At 42.2% G+C, this 22633-nt stretch overlaps 1 long non-coding RNA gene across 1 annotated transcript; it reads left to right on the plus strand.

Annotated features, from left to right (window-relative positions):
* The first annotated feature begins 493 nt into the window (after positions 1-493).
* On the plus strand, positions 494-22110 carry LOC138742744 (uncharacterized). The gene is made up of 3 exons (XR_011344381.1): positions 494-663; positions 13865-13932; positions 21634-22110. It is a non-coding gene; the product is annotated as an uncharacterized lncRNA (long non-coding RNA).
* The last annotated feature ends 523 nt before the right edge of the window (positions 22111-22633 follow it).

Raw genomic sequence — 22633 nt, forward strand, 5'->3', positions numbered from 1 at the left:
AAAGAAGGTATTGTATAAGAGTTAGCTGGGGGTATAGAGCCCAAAATGTGGAGCAGCTGAATTTCTTTTCCCCTGAAGACAAGTCCAAGCTCCACTCTAGGTCACGAGCTGTAGACAACGCTGAAGGTTCGATCACAAGGTGTGTGTACACCAGTAATGGGTTGGGTCTTGATGCACGTGTACAAATCGATTGTTGTAAACTTTCTTTTCTAACTAATCAGGGTGCCCTACCTGCACCAGATTGAGGGGTGGCAGGCATCATTGTTGCGTCTTTTTACTACATTCTTCAGTGTGTAGCGATTACCCATTGTTAGTTGCATCCGACGTGAGTATGTTGCCTGTACCTTGCCTGAGTGTGTGATCCCTGTGGTGACTTCCCCTCGCAGGAAAATAAAGGTCTTTTGTTACAGTCCACATGTTCAGACACGTTGCTTCTTAGACCCACTAAACTTGTTCCTCACATCACACTTCCACTTCTCTTTCTTAATATGCTCTGGGTGACACTGATGGCGACTCTTTGTCTGCCTTAGAGCAGGCAGCAGGCAATTCTGTGTAATATTACATGTTCTGTGCTATTACACAACAGTAAAAGAATCCTGAAAAAGCATGGCGATTTGTGGATTTTGTGTGTAGACGTTGGCAAGGCCGATTAACACTGGACTGGTGAGTTGTGCAAATGAGCAGGAAAGATTGGGATATGCTTTCTTTCTTTGGCTTGGCTTGGCGGACGAAGATTTATGGAGGGGGTAAATGTCCACGTCAGCTGCAGGCTCGTTTGTGGCTGACCAGTCCGATGCGGGACAGGCAGACACGGTTGCAGCGGCTGCAGGGGAAAATTAGTTGGTTGGGGTTGGGCGTTGGGTTTTTCCTCCTTTGCTTTAGTAAATCACAAAAATCTGTGGACATTGTGATTGAAGTAAAAACACAAATGCTGGAGAAGCTCTGCAGGATCAACAGAGCCCTTTAAGGCAGAGATACAGAAACCAACATTTTGGGCTTGAGCCCTTCATCAAGGGATGGAAGAATGTTGGCAGACGTCGGAAAAAAAGAGATGGGGGAGGAGGGGGCAAAGGCAGGAGGTGATGGGTGGAGAAGGGAGGGAGGGGACAGCAGTGACCAAGGGGGAGGAGGGGAGGGAGGAGAATTGGAAAAACTGTAAAGGGGAATGGGAGAGAAGAGGAAAGCAGGTTAGCAGAAACCAGAATAGTCGATGTTGATGCCATCTGGCTGGAGGGTGCCCAGACGGAAAATCAGATGTTGTTCCTCCAATTTGCAGGTGGTCTGGGTGAGATAGTACATAAGGCCATGAACAGACAGGTTGGTATGGGAGTGTGATTCAGAAATTCACGACACCTCCTCCGAATGCTCTGCCTTCCACTCTCTCCACAACAATCCCAACTCACCATCAAATTCTCAGTTAAGGTGGTGCTGTTGTACTCTGGTGCACTGACCTCTACCTTGCTTGCCTATGCTGTCTCCCAGCAACATCTTTGCTTCAGGGTCATAACCAGTTTTCTCTGCTTACTTGATAGATAAGAGTTTAGTTTGTTCTGCGAAATGGATGGTAAGAGAATGTTCTGACATCTATTGACTGTGTAACAACTTTTAATGAACATTTTGATAATTGTTTGAGAACTTATTGTGGTGAATATTTACCAACATATTATAATGTACATCATCGTTGAAGTTTGTGTGTTTGAGTAAGACTTTGGAAAACTTAACATTAGTACGCATTAATTGAATGAGTCATACATCTCGTCTCTTCATAATAACATTTCTTAGCATCCAAGCGACTATAAAGGTTAGTAGTTGCTACACCCAATTCCACTCCAGGTTGCGAACTGAGTAAGGTGTGCACTACACAGGGATCGGGGCTGTTGTATATTGAGGTGTTGTAGGTAGCATCTGAACTGTGCCTACATTAAACAAGAAACAGTGGGTAGTTATGTTGTAATCCTTGGTTGTGATAGAAGTCTGAATAAGGGCCGTAAGGAGCCAGGGAAGGAAGGCAGAGAACAGTGGCTCTCACAGAGACAGAGCTGTGGAGTTTGAGGTACTTTGCAGTGAGATGCTGGATTTGTAGTAAGAGATTGAGAGAGGGAATGGTAAGTGATGAGCCCACCATTTCCAGACCCATTGGATTTTCAGTTAGAGGGAAAAATGAGGGCTGGAAAGCTCAATCTCATGATCAAAGCTTGGATTTGAAAATTCACCAAGGTTGTGTCTTGCAAAACACGAGTGCACTGATCCCATGGACGCTGTTAATGCTGCGGCCTTCCCTGGGTGGGGGCGCAAGGATTCCGTGGCTTTCAGCGTTTGGAGTGGGCAGCTGAGTGAGCGGGTAGTCGAGTGGTAGGGCTATGGATCTACACCGACCCATGGGCATTCAGCATAGAATGGCCCTCTTGGTGACCCAGTGCCATGAGATGGGATGGGAAATCCATGGTCGTCCACTTTGGGGAGGTCCCATTGGGATTTCACCTGGGGGAAGGCAGAACAGCGGGTAATCCTCCAAATCCTCCGACCCATAGTCCGCCCACCAGCAGTGGCACTTAACTTACATCTTCGAGTTCACCACTTCCATCCACCATGTCTCCAGCAAAGAGAATGTTGTCACCGACACACTCTCCAGGCTAGCTGTTCACAGTCTGTCACGACCCGGCTCAAGCCCAACAGGAATCTCCTGAGGCCCACCATTTCAAGACGTCAATCATGAGTCTGCAGATCTGAGACCTCCCACTGGAAACCAATGGTGTGACTTTACTCTGCAACGTCTCCACTGGCCAATTCCAACCGGTCGTCCCCGCCCAAGAGCGACGAATGGTTTTCGATATGCTACACGGCCTTTCCCATCCCTCCATCCGAATGACAGTCTGGATGATATCCCCACATTTCGTCTTGCACGGTTTGCGAAAGCAGGTTAGTGAATGGGTGAAAACCTGCACGAGCTGCCAAACTGCAAAGGTTCAGCGTGCACCAAGCCCCACCTCCAACAATTCAACCACTGACTTGCAGGTTCCAGCATGTCCAGCTCGATATTGCGGGCCCCTTGCCTGTTTCTCCAGCATCGGGCTACCTGCTCACGATAATGGACAGATTTACCCGGTGGCCCTCCTGCACGCCACCATTGACTCTTGTGCACAGGCTTTCCTTTCTGCCTGGGTCTCCCGCTTTGGAGTCCCAGTGCACATACCTACCGACCAGTGGGCCCAATTCACCTCTGCCCTTTGGAATAAGCTCTCCAAACACCTGGGCACCCAGCTTCATCACACCACTGCCTACCATCCCCGGTCCAATGGACTAGTCGAGCATTTTCATTGCCACCTTAAGTCAGCCCTAATGGTAAAGCTTGAGAGGCCAGACTGGGAGGACTAAATGCCGTGGGTCCTCCTCAGTATCCGCACAGTGCCATAGGATGACCTCAAGACCTCCTCAGCAGAGTTGGTCCACAGTGAACCCTTGCAGTCCCAGGCTAATTCCTCCCTTCACACCAGGGCAAAGTCCTGGTACTGCCGTCGTACTGGAAAGACAGAGACAAATTGGGAACACTTGCACCACCACCGCCATCGCGACACTGCCACCACCCCCCCACTTATCCCGCAGGTTTAGACACTTGCGCCTATGTGTTTGTTCGCAGGGGCAGACACAGACCACCCCTCCACTGTCCCTTTGAGGGACCCTACACAGGTGCTCCAGAGAAATGCATCGACTTTCACTCTTGATGTCAGGGGCAGAGAGGAACTTTTCACTCTAGACTCCAGCCAGCCTACTTGGACTTGTCAGATCCGGTAACAGTCCCGCCACCAGTACATAGAGGTCAGCCACTGAAGCAGCAGACGTCACCCACGACGTGCAGTGAGACCACCAGCGCTGGTTCTGGAGGGAGGGGGTGTTTCTGCGGTGGTGCAAATAATTGCAGTGGCGAACCGGTCCCGCTTGTCACGAGTGGTCAGCGGAGCAGCCACAGCAAAGATGGCATCATGGATCCTTCTCTTTCGGTTCAGACTGAAGTACCCGTACACAAGGGGTGGCAGTGCGAACTTCAAAGTAAATAAGTTGTGCTAAACGAACTTCCAGCCTGTGGTTTCATTTCCTTCATTGCACTCGCGAACAACCCTCTACAGGGTAACCACATTTTGAGGATTTGGAGACGAGTGGATGTTAAAAAGATTGAGGATTACTTTGAGAATGTGAAATTTATAACATTTGAACAAATGAGGGAAAAATTTAAGGTACCTAACAACACTCTATTCTGCTATTATGCAGTTGAAGCTTTTTTATCTGGCAAAATCAGCCATGATCTTATTGAATGGCAGAGCAGACTCGACGGGCCAAATGGCCGACTCCTGCTCCTATTTCCTAGGTCCTAGTTTGAATGTTATCTCATCAGAGTGAATTAGAATTACTGGTTTGTAATACTACTTGTAAATAAACTTATTTCAGTAACGTATAATTTACTTCAACTATAGGCCCCCAAAATTAGGGTGAATCAATCAAGACTAAGATGGGAAGTAGATTTACAGACACAGATTAGGACGGGATTGAGTTGTGTCAGAATAACAGGACTAAATTTATAAATGTAAGATATAGGTTGGGCCAATATAATTTTTTTACATCCATTATATTTGACTCCACAAAAATTAAATAGATTAAATTCTGCCGCATCAGATTTATGTTTTAAGTGTAGGTCTGAGATTGGAAATTCTTTTTCATTCAACTTGGTAATACCCTAAAGTTAGACACTTTTGGTTAGGTGCCGGTAGTTTTTTTGGAATGAATTACAGGGATCAAATTCCCACAGGATCTGATGTTATTTTTATTGAGCAATATTAAGGTTATAAGGCAAAAATTAAAATTAAATATTTATCAAATTGAATTTGTGTTCATTGCTTTAGCAGTTTCTAGGAAATGTATCACAATATTATAGAAGTCAGAAATAGATTTAGGTTTGGAAAGATGGGAACTTGGTAGTTGCATACGAGATTATGAGAAAATTACATAATCTGTGAGATAAATATCATGTGTTTTGGAAAATATGGAGCCCATATTTACAAAATGTGGGTTTGCATGTTTCATAGGCTCTATGAACACCTCACTTCTTGGTAACCGCCAATAGATTTTATACTATAATAATTTTTTTTGGCATCCTCCAGTATTTCTTTTTTCTTCTTTCTATTTTCACTTTTTCTAGGGTTGGGGGTGGGGAGCATGGGTGGGGTGGGATTATATATACACTTCTACAATTTTCTTTTGAAATAATTTTTGGATTTGAGTGTAATGTAACTATGACCATGGTTTAAAATTTATAAATAAAGGGGGCGTGGCATGATGGCTTAGGTTGGAGACGTGAAAGTATGCCAATCTGGCAGAATTAATTACAATCCGAATGAAAAAGCTTTTTTAAAAAAATAGAGATAACAAGATTTGTTTTAAAACTCACTTATAATAGTTATGAAGAAATCAAAGCTCAAACTGCGGAAAAAACACAACATTAAAAGAGGTTATTATGATTGAAGTAACGGGGCCTACCTTATCGATCGAGCCTGCCCAATTGCTTCCTCATTTTCTGAGAATGGTGACGGCGAATGTTACCCCAGCACTACTTCCTCGGGGAGCCGACAAAGTTGGCGCTGGGGTACAGAAGAGACTACACAAATTGACACTACAGGAGCAACTTTTGCACATGTGCATTACCGAATCGGCATCCTTATACCAAGTATCGGAGCCAGATAAGCCCATGTCAACTAGCGTTGCTAATCAAACTACAACATCAACTGAGGAAGAAGTAAGAACAGAAGAGGAGACTTTACAAGTGGAGGGAGCAGCAGTGGACACAGACCCCAGTATGTACAAGCAATGGAAGAGGGCAGACTTGGTGTATCAGACTATACCTCAATCTGTAGATCTTCGAGCTCAATTTTCTATAATTTCAGAACAAATTAAAACGCTGACTATTCAAATGAATTCTCAATTTGCTTCTGCAAATATTGAATCTAATTCACAATTTGAATTCTTAAAGATGAAATGACTTCTATTAAAGCTGATATGGAAAAATATGCTAAAACTGTGGATAGAGTTAAGGCTAAAGTTCAGAAGATTGAAGAAGATTATCTTCTTGACATAGAACAATGTCAGGATATAGTTAACAAAATGGAAGATTATTTTATGGCCTGGGAAGTTCTAAGGATGGAGTGATGCCAGTGATCCCAGGAATCGTACGCCAATCACCCTTTAAAGTGACAAGTGTGAATGCAAAATCTGCTCAATGCTACCGTCAGATGGGATTGATGGCCTCGACCCCTGGTACAATCCCCGGTGTCTGCAGACATTGAGATCAGGCAAGTGTGAAATGGGCAATTGCATTGCGGGCCCTTCCAATTAAAGGTAGAACAGACCAAAAGCTGGGAATAGAACCTTGCAAATGTGAAAGCGTTCAGTGTTCCAGTTAGGAGTGGTCTAGTGTGAAAGGTCAAACCCCCATTCATATCCCGAGACACTGAACGGCCGATTTAGTGGGACACAAATGTGAAAGGGGCTACAGTTATAGAAACAATGTTAAAGTTGTTGGACTCCCTGAAGATTAATCCAGTATAATTTTTCAAAGAAGAATTCCTGAAATTTTAGGTTCCTGAAAATTTCCCGAATGGATTGGAACTTTATAAAGCTCATGGAGTTATTAGAAAGAAACCATTTCCAGGTCAGTTGCCACGCCCTATTTTAATCAGGTGTATACATTATCAAGATAAAGAAACGAGATTAAGATTGGCAGTTCAGCATAGTAGAAAACTACAAGGTCTTTCGATGACTGGAAATAATAGAGTATTTTTTAATGCAGATTTGAGTATGTCTATTGTTAAGAGAAGGAATCCGGCAAAATCTGTTTTATGGAAAAAAAGGATATAAATTTGCTTTTCGATACCCAGCTGTACTTGAAGTTTTTCTTGGAGAGAACCAATCACAGCTCTTTACTGATGAAGATGAAGCCGTAGAGTTTGCTAATTCATTGTCTAATAATAAACATCGAGTCCAGATGGACCCTCAGATGTTGCAATGTCGAGAATCGATTGAGATCGATGATGATCAAGTAAACAAGGATCAGGAAGAAGAAGCTCATCATACTCGATGAAAAAGGATTTTTACGTTGTGTCCAAGGGAGGCGGACATCTTTGCCTTCTCCTTCCGCAGCCGTGTGCCACATTATTACAAAGCTGCTCAGTTGAAATTTATTAATGGAATGTTTGATTTAGATAAATCTTTAACATGGGCTAATATAGAATTAACTAAAATAGATGAAAAATCTATACTAGAATTTATTTATAAATGGAATACTAAATTATTTATTGGCTGCAATGACCCATCTACTAAACACTTAATTGAATTGTGGAATAGAATAGATTATGAGATAGGTGAGAAAGGCAAGATTTCACATAAAACAGCTTTATATCAAAATAATCTTTTTCCTTTTACTAATAATAATCAATTTTTAAAGATATAGATTCAAATGGGGATTCGAGTGATAGAAGCTTGTTTTAAAGCTGGTTATTTTATTTCTTTTCAATGAATGAAAGAAAAATATAGTATTTTTTGTTATTACCTTTTTTTGTTATTATCAAATTAAAACTTTTCTAATTGATAAATTAGGTCAAAGTCTAAGATTACCTGGACAATCTGAGTTAAAAATTTTACTTAAAGGGGGTATTCATAAATTTATTTCAGAAATGTATAATTACTTCAAAGAAAAATGTCCAAATCAGATATTCATATATCAAGATTAAACTGGAAAAATGAATGAAGTAGAAAAATAGATCAAGATGATTGGAGAATGTTATGTAAAGATAATGTAAAGATTATTTAAAGACTAAAATTATTAATGTCGGATGCAGATTAGTACAATATAATTTTTACATCAATTATATTTAACACCTCAAAAATTTAAAACATTCAAATGAATTTTTTCAGATGTCATAAAGAGATAGGCTCTTTTGTTCGCTCATCTTTGCAGTGTATTAAAGTTGTCATTTTGGATACAAATTAGACTATTTTTGGAGAAAGTGTTCAAGGTTAGACTTCCATTCGACCCAATATTATTTTTATTAGGAAATATTAAAATATTTAGTTTAAAACTAAGGTTAACTATGTATCAGATTGAATTTTTACAACTGGCTTTAGCTGGTTTCAAGGAAATATGTAGTTATTACCTGGAAGTCCAATATGGATTTGGGGATGCAGAGATGGCAATGAAATGAGATCTTGTATTCCTCTTGAAAAAATATTATAGTTTATGTGATAAATATCACTTCTCTTTGAAAATATGGAGCTTATATCAACAACACATTAGTTTGAAAATTTAAGCTCTCAATAGCTTGATTTGAATTTATATATTTATTGGAAAAGGATAGGTCTGGGCCCAGAGTTGAGGATTTTGAGTGGGGAAAAGCTAGGATTGAGGAGATGCGAAAGGATTTACAAGGGGTGGATTGGAACAATTTGTTTTCTGGGAAGGATGTAATAGAGAAATGGAGGAAAAGTACAAAATCTTTATATATCTGTTAGGTTGAAAAGTAAGGTCAAAAGTTTGAGAGAGCCATGGTTCTCATGGGATATTGGAAACTTGGTTCGAAGAAATAAATATACGAAACAGGGAAAAAAGATGTTTGGGTACTATATTAAATGTAAAAAGAATCTTCAGAAATACATTAGAAAAGCTAAAAGGTATGAGGTGGCTATAGCAAGCAGGGTGAAAATAAATCCAAAGGGTTTCTGCAAATATGTAAATAGCAAAAGGAAAGTGAAAGATAAAATTGGTCCAATAGAGAATCAGAAAGAACAAATGCGTATGGAGTCAAAAGAGATGGGGGAGGTCTTGAACAATTTCTTTTCCTCAGTATTTACTGAGGAGAAAGATATTGAACTGAGCAGGGTAAAGGAAGCAAAGGGGGTAAATATGGAGACTATAGTGTTTAAGAAAGAGGTAGTACTGGAGATTTTGAAACATATAAAGGTGGATAAGTCTCTACGTCCTGACAGGATTTTCCCCAGGACCTTGAGAGAAGTTAGTGAGGAAATAGCGGAGGCTCTGGTAGTGATTTTTCAAATGTCATTAGAGACGGGCTGGAAGGAAGGTGCCAGAGAGTAGTTGTAGATAATTGTTTGTCAGGATGGAGGCCGGTGACAAGCGGTGTACCTCAGGGTTCGGTATTGGGACCGTTGCTGTTTGTCATATATATTAATGATCTGGAGGATGGGGCAGTAAATTGGATTAGTAAATTTGCAGATGATACTAAAATAGGGGGAATTGTGGATGATGAAGAGGGTTTTCAAGGATTGCAGAGGGATTTAAACTGCTTAGAGGAGTGGGCAGAAAGATGGCAGATGGAGTTTAATGCTGATAAGTGTGAGGTGCTTCATTTTGGAAAGAATAATCAAAGCAAAACATATGTGGTAAATGGGAGGGCTTTGAAGAATGCAGTGGAACAGAAAGATCTAGGAATAACGGTGCATTGTTCCCTGAAGGTAGGAGCGCATGTGGATAGGGTGGTGAAGAAGGCCATTAGTATGCTTGCCTATATAAATCAGTGCATAGAATCCAGGAGTTGGGAAGTAATGATGAAACTGTACAAAGCATTGGTGAGGCCAAATTTAGAGTACTGTGTGCAGTTCTGGACACTGATTTATAGGAAGGATATTAACAAGATAGAGAGAGTGCAGAGAAGATTTACAAAAATGTTGCCTGAGTTTCAGCATCTGGAATACAAGGAGAGATTGAGCAATTTAGGTCTTTATTCCTTGGAATGTAGAAGGCTGAGAGGGGATTTGATAGAGGTGTTTAAGATAATGAGAGGGATAGATAGTTGATGTGGAAAGGCTTTTCCCATTGAAAGTAGGAGAGATGGATACAAGAGGTCATGAGTTGAGAGTTGATGGGCAAAGGTTTAGGGGTAACATGAGGGAAGACTTCTTTACTCAGAGAGTGGTTACTGTGTGGAATGGGCTTCCGGGAAAGGTGGTGGTGGCAGGGTCAATTTTGTCATTTAAGAAAGAGTTGGATGAGTATATGGATGGGAGGGGGGGTGAAAGGATATGGGTAGAGTGCTGGTAAGTGGGATTAGAGGAGGGTACTTGTATCAGTGCGGACTAGAAGGGCCAAATCTCCCCGACAATAGTCGACTGCTACAGGAGCAAAATGATTCTGCACATGTGCGACTCCTCACACAGAAAAAAAAATTGGAGGTAATTTATAAAAAAGTCCAAGAAGCTTCCAGCTCCAGTGATCAGAATGAAGACCACGAAGAATGAGGATGACATCTAGAACAAGGAGCTGTGGCTAAAAAGACAGAAAAAAAATGAAAGAGACTTGTAGATTTACAGCTGAAATGAAATATATGGAAAATGTTCAACAATCTTTGGTGCAATTAACAGCAGAAGTTAAAAAGTGCAATGAGAGTATAGTTAAAAATAATAATTTGACAAAGATGGAAAGAATGATGCAGGAAGTAGAGAAGAAATTTGAAGTTGTGGAAGAGAAAATTAATAACTGATAAAAGGATAAAGAGGATAAAAGATTGTTTTATGGGATCTTTCTTATTAACTTTTGATCAATTAAAAGATAAATACAATATACAATTGTTGTCAATTATGCAATTTCAGGAATGACGTAGTCCCCAACGGTCTCCAAAGAGAGTGGAGATGCAAGATGGGAGTCTAATTTCAAGAAGAAATGGAAGCAATGGTGGTCGGAGTGACAAAGCTGATTTAAAAAAATTTTTTTTTTTCTGAGAAGATTTTAGATAATGATGATGGTTTAATGTGAAATGGGAGTTGGGAGAGGGAACTGGGTGGGCATTATTTTCCAGAAGTCGTCAGCTACGTGCGAGTTATCTCACACCCAATACTTTGTGGGAGTTACCGCATTGTGCGGTTAAGACAGGAGGAGGTGGTTGTAACCTCTTACCTGTTTTTTTTTAACTAATTTTTGGATTTAGGAGTGAAGTTTTTTTTTATTATTTCTTTTTAAAGAAAAATTAATTTCTTTTTTTTCTTGTAGTTTTAAGAGGGGATAAGGGGAGGGTTTTTTTTCCTCTTTTCTTGTTTTTCTTTTTTTTTTCTTTTTTTCTTTTCTTTTTTTTGTTTGTTTGCGTTGTTGTAAGAAATGTCTAAGTTAAAGTTCGCTTCTCTTAATGTTCAGGGTTTAAATAATCCTATTAAGCATAAGAAAGTACTTGCTTACTTAAAAAAATTAAAAGTTGATGTGGCTTTTTTACAGGAAACTCATTTAACAGATAAGGAACATTTGAAACTTAAACGTGAATGGGTTGGACAAGTTTTTTATTCTTCATTTAATTCAAAGGCGAAAGGAGTGGCAATTTTGGTGCACAAGAATCTACCATTTCAGTTACAGAATGAAGAAAAAAATGGTGGAAGATTATTAAAATTGAATTGTACAATTTTTAATTAGGCTTGGACTTTGCTTGACGTTTATGCTCCAAATGTTGAGGATACAGCTTTTGTTGTGGATATGTCTTTATTACTTGGACAAGCAAATTCTAATGTGATGACTGGGGGAGATTTAAATGTTGTATTGGAGCCTTTATTGGACAAGTATCCAAGACTAATTAAGAAATCTAAGATGGCAGTACAAGTGACTAATATGATGACAGATTTAAATTTAGTTGATATTTGGCGGAGATTTAATCCTACAGAGAAAGATTTTTCTTTTTATTCCTCACGCCATAATTCTTTTTCAAGAATTGATTATTCTTTAATTTCAACACATTTGCAGGATAAGGTTATATCCATGGATTATAAGGCTAGGTTGGTTTCAGATCATTCATTATTATTAGAATACCAGAGTTCACAAGATGTTCAGAGAACTCCAAGATGGAGATTTAATACTATGCTATTACAAAAACCAGAGTTTATTAGTTATTTAAAAAAACAAATTGAGGTTTTTATTAGTAATAATATTAATTCTGTTTCTAGTCAGTTTGTTTTATGGGATGCAATGAAAGCTTTTTTACGAGGTTAAATTCTTAGTTATGCTTCTAAAGTAAAGAAAGAGAGAATCAGAGAGATTGAAGATTTAGAGAAAAAAATAACTGTTATTGAAAATGAATTTTTTAAAAAATGCTACCGAAATGCAAAAGAATCAGTTAACTAATTTAAAATTTAAATATAATGAATTACAAACATATCGGTTTGAATGTTTCATGAATTGAACTAAACATAAGTTTTATGAATGGGGTGAGAAAGCTCATAAAGTTTTATCATGGCAGTTAAAAAAGGAACAATTATTTAGGATTATACCAGCAATTAGAAAGAAATCGGGTATTACTTTTAGACAAAACGAAATTAATGAGGAATTTTGTAATTTTTATAAAAAATTATATACTTCTGAATGTAAAGATGTAACTGAAGATGCAATAGATTCTTTTTTGAAAAATATTAAATTGCCACAACTGAATCAAGAAGATAGACAAGAGTTGGATAAATCTTTTACAGAAAATGAAATTGAAATGGCCATAAGAGATATGCCAAATGGAAAGGCACCTGGTGAAGATGGGTTTTCTATAGAATTTTATAAAACTTTTTATGTTGATATATCTTTTATTTATAAGGATGTAATACAGCAAATCTATAAAACTTTTCAACTACCTGAATCTTGTTCTAATGCAATAATTACAGTTATACCAAAAAAAGATAAAGATCCTTTATAGGTTTCTTCTTATCGACCAATATCGTTGCTAAATGTAGATTATAAAATTGTAGCTAAAGTTATGGCTAATAGATTAGCTCAATATTTACCTAAAATAATACATAAAGACCAAACAGGATTTATAAAAAAATAGATATGCATCTGATAATATTTTGTGTTTAATCACTTTGATAAATAAATCTAAATCTCAAATGAATTATCCAATAGTGGTTTCATTAGATGCAGAAAAGGCTTTTGATAGAGTGGTGTGGAAGTTTTTATTTAAAGTACTTGAGAAGTTTTGCTTTGGTTCCTCGTTTATTGGATTGATAAAGGCTTTATAATAGTCCGAAGGCTAGAGTTGCTACCAATGGGCAGATTTCAGAATCTTTTGATTTAACAAGGTCTACTAGACAAGGATGTCCATTGTCACCTGCTTTATTTGCTATAGATTTGCTATATCAAGATTTATATTCAATTAATTATCTTCCCTTAATAAAAAAGATTAAATTAGATTTGATAAGCTGGAAGGATTTACCTTTAGGTTTATTAGGGAGGATTAATACTATAAAAATGAATATTTTTCCTCAGATACAATATTTATTTCAATCAATTCCTTATTTTTTTGTTTTTTTAAAGTTTTTTTTAAGGATTTATATAAAGCAGTTAGAGTATTCTTATGGAAGGGAAAATTTCCGAGGGTAGCAATGCGAAAGTTGACGTGGGATTTTCAATTTGGAGGTTTAAGATTACCAAATTTTCAATATTATTATGAGGCAGCTCAATTTCTTAGTGCTCTAATGTATATGGAGGATCCGCCTAGTTGGGCAAAGATAGAAATGGCAGTCATTTTAGAAAAATCTCCACATGAATTTTTGTTTCGATGGAATAAAAATTTATTACAAACTTATGATGTCCCAATATTGAAACATTTATTGAATTTATGGACGAGTAAACTTAATAAATTGGGGCTTAAAAATAAGTGGCCTGGGTGATTGCCATTATATAATAATCAACTTGTTCCTTTTACAGTCTCCAATATCATTTTAAAACAATGGGAAAGGAAAGGAATAAAAAATTTATCAGATTGTTTTTTCGAAGGATGTTTTTGTTCTTTTGAGGAACTACAAAGGAAATTTGGTATTAGTGGAAACTGTATTTGTGTATTAACAGTTAAGATCATTTGTTGAGGTCCAGTTGGCAAGGAGCGAAGAGGTGGGAGCGTGCTGTGCTGAACGGACGTGAGTAGAGTGGTCCTAATTTATCTATTTATTTAAAAAGTCAGGTGTGTATTTATTTATTTAAATTGTAAGGGGAAGGGTTTGTTGGTGTAAATTTAAAGTTAAAGTAGTTAATTTAATTTTAAGTTAAAATTTAAAAGGGGAGGAGCTAGTGCACAGGGGTGTGGTGACGTCAGCAAGGAGGGAGTTTTAAAAACAAAGAAATCCTTACCTCAGTTGAGGTCCAGTTGGCAAGGAGCGAAGAGGCGGGAGCGTGCTGTGCTGATTAAGAGCACTGTGCTTAATTAAGAGTTAATAATTTAGGTGGGGATTGCTGTTCAGTGCAGAGACAGTAATTGAATAGAGAGTGCAGGTGGGAGTAATTAAAGGAAACTGGTTAGGATTGGACAGTGCTAGTGGTCACATTGGGTAATGTATTAAAGTAAAGGAAAGGTTTTTGGGAGCGGCCCAAGTGAGGGAGCGGCCCAAGTGAGGGAGCGGCCCAAGTGAGGGAGCGGCCCAAGTGAGGGAGCGGCCCAAGTGAGGGAGCGGCCCAAGCGAGGGAGCGGCCCAAGCGAGGGAGCGGCCCAAGCGAGGGAGCGGCCCAAGCGAGGGAGCGGCCCAAGCGAGGGAGCGGCCCAAGCGAGGGAGCGGCCCAAGCGAGGGAGCGGCCCAAGCGAGGGAGCGGCCCAAGCGAGGGAGCGGCCCAAGCGAGGGAGCGGCCCAAGCGAGGGAGCGGCCCAAGCGAGGGAGCGGCCCAAGCGAGGGAGCGGCCCAAGCGAGGGAGCGGCCCAAGCGAGGGAGCGGCCCAAGCGAGGGAGCGGCCCAAGCGAGGGAGCGGCCCAAGCGAGGGAGCGGCCCAAGCGAGGGAGCGGCCCAAGCGAGGGAGCGGCCCAAGCGAGGGAGCGGCCCAAGCGAGGGAGCGGCCCAAGCGAGGGAGCGGCCCAAGCGAGGGAGCGGCCCAAGCGAGGGAGCGGCCCAAGCGAGGGAGCGGCCCAAGCGAGGGAGCGGCCCAAGCGAGGGAGCGGCCCAAGCGAGGGAGCGGCCCAAGCGAGGGAGCGGCCCAAGCGAGGGAGCGGCCCAAGCGAGGGAGCGGCCCAAGCGAGGGAGCGGCCCAAGCGAGGGAGCGGCCCAAGCGAGGGAGCGGCCCAAGCGAGGGAGCGGCCCAAGCGAGGGAGCGGCCCAAGCGAGGGAGCGGCCCAAGCGAGGGAGCGGCCCAAGCGAGGGAGCGGCCCAAGCGAGGGAGCGGCCCAAGCGAGGGAGCGGCCCAAGCGAGGGAGCGGCCCAAGCGAGGGAGCGGCCCAAGCGAGGGAGCGGCCCAAGCGAGGGAGCGGCCCAAGCGAGGGAGCGGCCCAAGCGAGGGAGCGGCCCAAGCGAGGGAGCGGCCCAAGCGAGGGAGCGGCCCAAGCGAGGGAGCGGCCCAAGCGAGGGAGCGGCCCAAGCGAGGGAGCGGCCCAAGCGAGGGAGCGGCCCAAGCGAGGGAGCGGCCCAAGCGAGGGAGCGGCCCAAGCGAGGGAGCGGCCCAAGCGAGGGAGCGGCCCAAGCGAGGGAGCGGCCCAAGCGAGGGAGCGGCCCAAGCGAGGGAGCGGCCCAAGCGAGGGAGCGGCCCAAGCGAGGGAGCGGCCCAAGCGAGGGAGCGGCCCAAGCGAGGGAGCGGCCCAAGCGAGGGAGCGGCCCAAGCGAGGGAGCGGCCCAAGCGAGGGAGCGGCCCAAGCGAGGGAGCGGCCCAAGCGAGGGAGCGGCCCAAGCGAGGGAGCGGCCCAAGCGAGGGAGCGGCCCAAGCGAGGGAGCGGCCCAAGCGAGGGAGCGGCCCAAGCGAGGGAGCGGCCCAAGCGAGGGAGCGGCCCAAGCGAGGGAGCGGCCCAAGCGAGGGAGCGGCCCAAGCGAGGGAGCGGCCCAAGCGAGGGAGCGGCCCAAGCGAGGGAGCGGCCCAAGCGAGGGAGCGGCCCAAGCGAGGGAGCGGCCCAAGCGAGGGAGCGGCCCAAGCGAGGGAGCGGCCCAAGCGAGGGAGCGGCCCAAGCGAGGGAGCGGCCCAAGCGAGGGAGCGGCCCAAGCGAGGGAGCGGCCCAAGCGAGGGAGCGGCCCAAGCGAGGGAGCGGCCCAAGCGAGGGAGCGGCCCAAGCGAGGGAGCGGCCCAAGCGAGGGAGCGGCCCAAGCGAGGGAGCGGCCCAAGCGAGGGAGCACAGGTTGAGGACGAGTCACTGCAGATTAAGGTAAGATAGTCTTTATTACTACTTTATTGGGGTAAAGGATGAGTGTTAGGGCTGTGTGTTGTTGGGAGTGCCAGATGTGGGAGGTCCTGGAGTCTTCCAGACTCCTGGATGTCCATATCTGCACTAGGTGTGTCGAGCTGCAGATTCTTAGGGACCGTGTTAGGGAACTAGAGCTGCAGCTTGATGACCTCAGGCTGGTTAGGGAAACAGAGGAAGTCATAGACAGGAGTTACAGCCAGGTGGTCACGCCAGGGCCACGGGAGGAGGAAAGGTGGGTAACAGTTAGGAGAGGGACAGAAAAACATAAGGTGCCAGAGAGGAGCCCTATGACTGTAACGCTCAGCAATAAGTACGCCTCTTTGAGTACTGTTGAGGAGGACATCAAAGTTGGGGGGAGCAGCAGTGGCTGTGCCTCTGGCACAGGGTCAGCCCCTGTAGCTCAGAAAGGTAGGGAAAGGAAGAGGAGGGCAATAGTGGTAGGGGACTCCATAGTTAAGAGGACAGATAGGGGATTCTGTGGACGCAGCAAGGAGAACCGGATGGTGGTTTGCCTCCCTGGTGCCAGGGTCCGGGATGTTGCTGCTCGTGTCCCGGATATCCTAAAGTGGGAGGGACAGGAGCCAGAGGTCGTGGTACATGTAGGTACCAATGACATAGGGAGAAATAGAGAAGAGGTCCTAAAAAGTGAGTACAGGCAGTTAGGTAGGGAGTTAAAAAGAAGGACCGCAAAGGGGGTAATCTCTGGATTACTCCCTGTGCCACGTGACAGTGGGAATAGAAATAGAATGAGGTGGAGGATTAACACGTGGCTGAAGGGGTGGAGTAAGGGGCAGGGTTTCAAGTTTCTGGATCACTGGGACCATTTTTGGGGAAGATGTGACCTGTACAGTAAGGACGGGTTACACTTGAATCCCAGGGGGACCAGAATCCTGGTAGGGGTATTTGCTAGGGCTACTCAGGATCCTTTAAACTAGAATGGTTGGGGGGAGGGAGCAAAATAGTACAGAGCAGTAAGGAGAAGGTTAGAATGCAAACAAAGAAAGTTTGTAGTAAGTATTTGAACATGGATGGGCAGGTGATAGAGAAAGGAAATGCTCTGGAAGAAGATGAAGGGCAATTGGCAGGAAAAGGAAATAATGTTGTTATTAAAGATGAGGGAAAACAGGGATTAAGAATTGGGAAATCTCTGAAATTCATATATTTTAATGCCAGGAGTATTGTAAAAAAGGTGGATGAGCTGAAGGTGTGGATTGATACTTGGAAGTATGATGTGGTAGCGATTCGTGAGACATGGTTGCAGGAAGGATGTGATTGGCAACTGAATATCCCTGGGTTTCGTTGCTTTAGGTGTGATAGAGTCGGAGGGGCAAGAGGAGGTGGGGTTGCATTGCTTGTCAGGGAAAATATTACAGCGGTGCCTAGGAAGGATAGATTAGAGGGCACATCCACGGAGGCTATTTGGGTGGAACTGAGGAGTGGGAAAGGAGAGGTTACACTTGTAGGGGTGTATTATAGACCACCCGGAGGGGACCGAGACCTAGAGGAGCAGATCTGTAGGGAGATAGTGGATATCTGTGATAAGCACAGGGTTGTAATTATGGGAGATTTTAATTTTCCACATATAGATTGGGAAACACATTCTGTGAAAGGGCTGGATGGGTTAGAGTTTGTGAAATGTGTGCAAGATAGTTTTTTTACAACAATATGTAGAGATGCCGACCAGAGAAGGAGCAGTGTTAGATCTACTGTTGGCAAATGGGATGGGTCAAGTGACGGAGGTTAGTGTTGGCGAGCACTTCGGGTCCAGTGATCATAATGCCATCAGCTTCAATGTCATTATGGAAAGAGAGAAATCAGGGCCAAGGATTGAGGTTTTTGATTGGGGAAAAGCTAGATTGGAGGAGATGCGAAAGGACTTACAGGGTGTGCATTGGGACAATTTGTTTTATAGGCAGGATGTAGTAGAGAGATGGAAGTCTTTTAAAGATCAGATTTTGAGAGTGCAAAAGCTTTATGTTCCTGTTAGGTTAAAAGGAGGGGCAAAAGGTTTGAGAGAGCCGTGGTTTTCAAGGAATATTGGAAACTTGGTTCGAAGAAAAAGGGAGGCGTACATTAGGTATAAGAAGCATGGAATTAAGGAGATGTTTGAAAAATACATTGAATGTAAGAGGAATCTTGAGAGGAATTAGGAAAGCTAAAAGAAGGTACGAGGAGACTATAGCAAGCAGGGTGAAAATTAATCCAAAAGGGTTCTACAAATATGTTAATGGTAAAAGGAAAGCGAGAGACAAAATTGGTCCCTTAGAGAATCAGAGTGGAAAACTATGTGTGGAGCCTAGAGAAATGGGGGAGATATTGAACAGTTTCTTTTCTTCGGTATTCACTAAGAAGAAGGATATTGGGATATGTGAGATAAAAAAAGCAAATTGGATAAATATGGAGAATATAGTGATTACGAAAGATGCAGTGTTAGGGCTTTTGAGGAATATAAAGGTGGATAAGTCTCCGGGACCAGACAGGATCTTCCCCAGGACATTGAGAGAAGTAAAGGAGGAAATAGCAGAGGCTCTGACGGTAATTTTCCAAATGTCATTAGAGATGGGGATAGTGCCGGAGGATTGGCATATTGCGCATGTGGTTCCGTTATTTAAAAAGGGTTCAAGGAGGAAGCCTGGCAATTATCGGCCTGTAAGCTTGACGTCTGTGGTAGGTAAATTCATGGAGAAAGTTCTTAGAGATAGTACTTATAAATATCTGGATAGACAGGGTCTGATCAGGAGCACTCAACACGGATTTGTGGGCGGAAGGTCCTGTTTGACCAATCTGATTGAAATTTTTGAAGAGGTGACTAGGAATGTGGATGAGGGTAGCGCGGTGGATGTTGTCTGTATGGACTTCAGTAAGGCCTTCGATAAGGTACCACATGGAAGGTTAGTTAGGAAGGTGCAGTCTTTAGGTATAAATTTTGAGATAGTCAAATGGATTGAACATTGGCTGAAAGGGAGAGGCCAGAGAGTGGTAGTGGAAAATTGTCTGTCAGGTTGGAGGCCAGTGACCAGTGGTGTGCCTCAGGGATCTGTATTGGGCCATTGTTGTTCATTATATACATTAATGATCTAGATGATGGGGTGGTGAATTGGATTAGTAAATATGCAGACGATACTAAGATAGGTGGAATAGTGGATAATGAAGAAGGTTTTCAAGGATTGCAGAGGGATTTGGGCTGCTGAGAAAAGTGGGCTGAAAAATGGCAGATGGAATTTAATGCTGATAAGTGTGAGGTGCTTCATTTTGGTAAGAAGAATCAGAACAGGACATGCGTAGTAAATGGGAGAGCATTGATGAATACAGAAGAGCAGAAGGATTTAGGAGTAACGGTACATCGTTCCCTGAAGGTAGAAACTCGTGAATAGGGTGGTGAAGAAGGCTTTTAGTATGCTGGCCTTTATCAATCATTGCATGGAATATAGGAGTTGGGAGGTGATGTTGAGATTGTATAAGACGTTGGTGCGGCCTAATTTAGAGTTCTGTGTGCAGTTCTGGTCGCCTAATTATAGGAAGGATATAAACAGAGGGGAGAGAGTGCAGAGAAGATTTACCAGAATGTTACCTGGGTTTAAGCATCTAGAGTACAGGGAGAGATTGGGCAGATTAGGTCTTTATTCTTTGGAGCGTAGAAGGTTGAGAGGGGATTTGATAGAGGTATTTAAGATTATGAAAGGGATAGACAGAGTGGATGTGGATAGATTATTTCCGTTAAGAGTAGGAGAGATTGAAACAAGAGGACATGAGTTAAGAGTTAAGGGGCAGAGGTTTAGAGGTAACATGAGGGGGAACTTCTTTACTCAGAGAGTGGTAGCGGTGTGGAATGAGCTTCCGGGAGAAATAGTGGCGGCAGAGTCAATTTTATTATTTAAGAAAAAGCTGGACAGGTATATGGATGAGAAGAAGGTGGAGGGTTATGGTCATTGTGCAGGTAGATGGGACTAGAGAGGAGTGTTTGGTTCGGTGCGGACTAGAGGGGCCTAATGGCCTGTTTCCGTGCTGTAATTGTTGTTATATGTTATGTTATATGATATGTGGCCGGCATATGATTCTATTGCCTGAAACTAGTTTTGAGAAATATGTGCTTTCAATACCAAAAAAGGGGTATATATCTGATTTATATTGTATTTTACAAGAAAATGAAAGCAAGAAAGATTGGGATAAAGATAAGTTGAAATGGGAAAAAGATTTAGGTTCTACAATAGCTGAAGAAGCCTGGATGGAAATTTGTCAAAATAGCATTCGGAAATTGATTAATGCTGGATTAGCGATGATTAATTATAATTTTATACATCAATTATATTTAACACCAGAGAAATTTAAAAAATTTGGTCTTAGTAAGTTAGATTGTTGTTTTCGCTGTGATCAGACGGCTAATACTTGTTTACATAGTTTGGTTTTGTGATCGATTGCAACAGTTTTGGAAAGGTATTCAATTTATATTTAATAGTTTATATAATATCTATGTTGTATTAGATCCTGATATATTTTTATTAGGGAATATGCAATCATTAATTGACTTAGGATTAAATGATTATCAGATTTATTTTATCTATTTAGCCTTAGCGGTGGCCAAGAAATGTATAGCGCTTACTTGGAAAGATAGAAATATATTAACTTTGGATAGGGGTGTTTAGAGATGAAATCCTGTTTAATTATGGAAAAGACATCTTTCTCAATTCAAGATAAGATGCCTTTTTATAAGCTGAAGTGGACTCCATTTGTTTAGTACATGCAATTAAGTTTGACTTAAATATGTTTTTAAGTGTGATATTTTAGATTTGATGATTCTTTTTTTTCATTATTATTTTTCTTGTAGGTGAGTGTTTTTTTTATATATATAATTTTATTAATTTTACTAACTCTTCACTCTTTATTTTGGGGGGTAAGGATGGTTTTTTTAATATAGATTTTATTTTTTCTTAGTGGCCGTATATGTGGGGGGGGGGTTAGACTGATTTAAATTAGGTCATTAATGTTGTGTTGTGATTATTGGGGGGGGTTAGTCGGATTTAAGTTAGGTTACTAATGTATTGTAATTTTATTATTTTATTTTTTATCTTTTCTTTAAATGTAATTTTTCTCTTTATTCTTGTGATAAAATCTTTAAATAAAGTTTTAAAAAAAACTAGTGCCTCACACTCCATCCGCTCCCTCCTATGTACCGCAACAAATGCCACCCCCCACGAAAGGATGTTCCTTTTCCCGAGGAAATCCGAATCAGGAACCACTGTACCGGCATGGCTCACTGTCCCTGGCCTCGTCCTTTTGTGACGCCACGTCCGGCACTCAAAGAACGACCCCTTGGTCGACCGAGTGACTCTACTCCACGCGAACCCGCATTACGCCTACGTTGAGTTCCCAGACGGGCGGGAGGACACTGTTTCGGTGTGGGACCTATCTCAGGACGCGGTAGACCCAGCAAACCCCCCAACCCAACCTTCTCCAACTCTTTATTCCCCAGGCCCAGTGTCGCAACAGAAGGACCAACAGCACCTTGACGACCCGGGCCACCCTGCCGACAATACGACTGGAGAATTGAGCGAAGGAACAGTCGCACCCGATGAGCCCACTGGCGACACCACTCCAGCGACCCCAATCCCGACACCACGGCGGTCACGCCTGATGGTCAGACCCCCTGACCGCTACAGACCTTAACCTATCCCTTCCTTTCATTCTCTCCCTCGTTTTTTTGTTTTTTTCCAGTCAGTTCTCCAAGAAGGGGTGAATGTGATAGTACAGATCTATCACCAATGCATATAGTGTATATAGTTACAGTATCTAGACTGTGCTTACAGCAATTGGCTGAGAGCTTAGCCACACCTACTGTCTGGGCCTTAAAGGGTTGTGTCCCTAGCCAGGTCGGATCATTCCGGACTGGTCGGCCACCTGTGAAGAGCTCCTGTCTTTTGCTAATAAAAGCCTTGGTTTGGATCAACAAGTCTTTGATTCTTTTGACGAGCTCTACAAGCCATTACTGAAATGTGGCTCAATGAGGGGTGTGATTGGGAGCTCAATATCCACGGTTACACAGTCGATAGGAAAGATAAGTAGAGGAGGTGGGGGCGCTCTGACGATAAGCAATGACATTAATCAATAAAAGAAAGGACAGAGGGTCAAAAGAGATAGAATCATTATGGGTTGAATTAAGAAATGTCAAGGGATGGAAAGAATATCTTTTTCTATACAAGATAAGATGTCTTTTTATAAGTTAAAGTGGACCCCATTTATTGATTATATACAATTTAAATAAGTTTAAATTAATCTTTTTTTCTTTAAAAAAACTTTTTTTTATTATATATTTTTTCTATATATATGTTTTCTTTTTTTTCTTTCTTTTTTTTAGTTTTTTTATTATTAGTTTTTTTTTCGTTTAAGTTCTTTTTGTTTTTTCATATATATTCTTATATAATAAAATTTTTTTGGATTAATAATTAATACTTAATTAATTTTTGCTTGTTTTT

Source organism: Narcine bancroftii, chromosome 9 (assembly GCF_036971445.1).
Source record: "Narcine bancroftii isolate sNarBan1 chromosome 9, sNarBan1.hap1, whole genome shotgun sequence".
Taxonomy (NCBI): Eukaryota; Metazoa; Chordata; class Chondrichthyes; order Torpediniformes; family Narcinidae; genus Narcine; species Narcine bancroftii.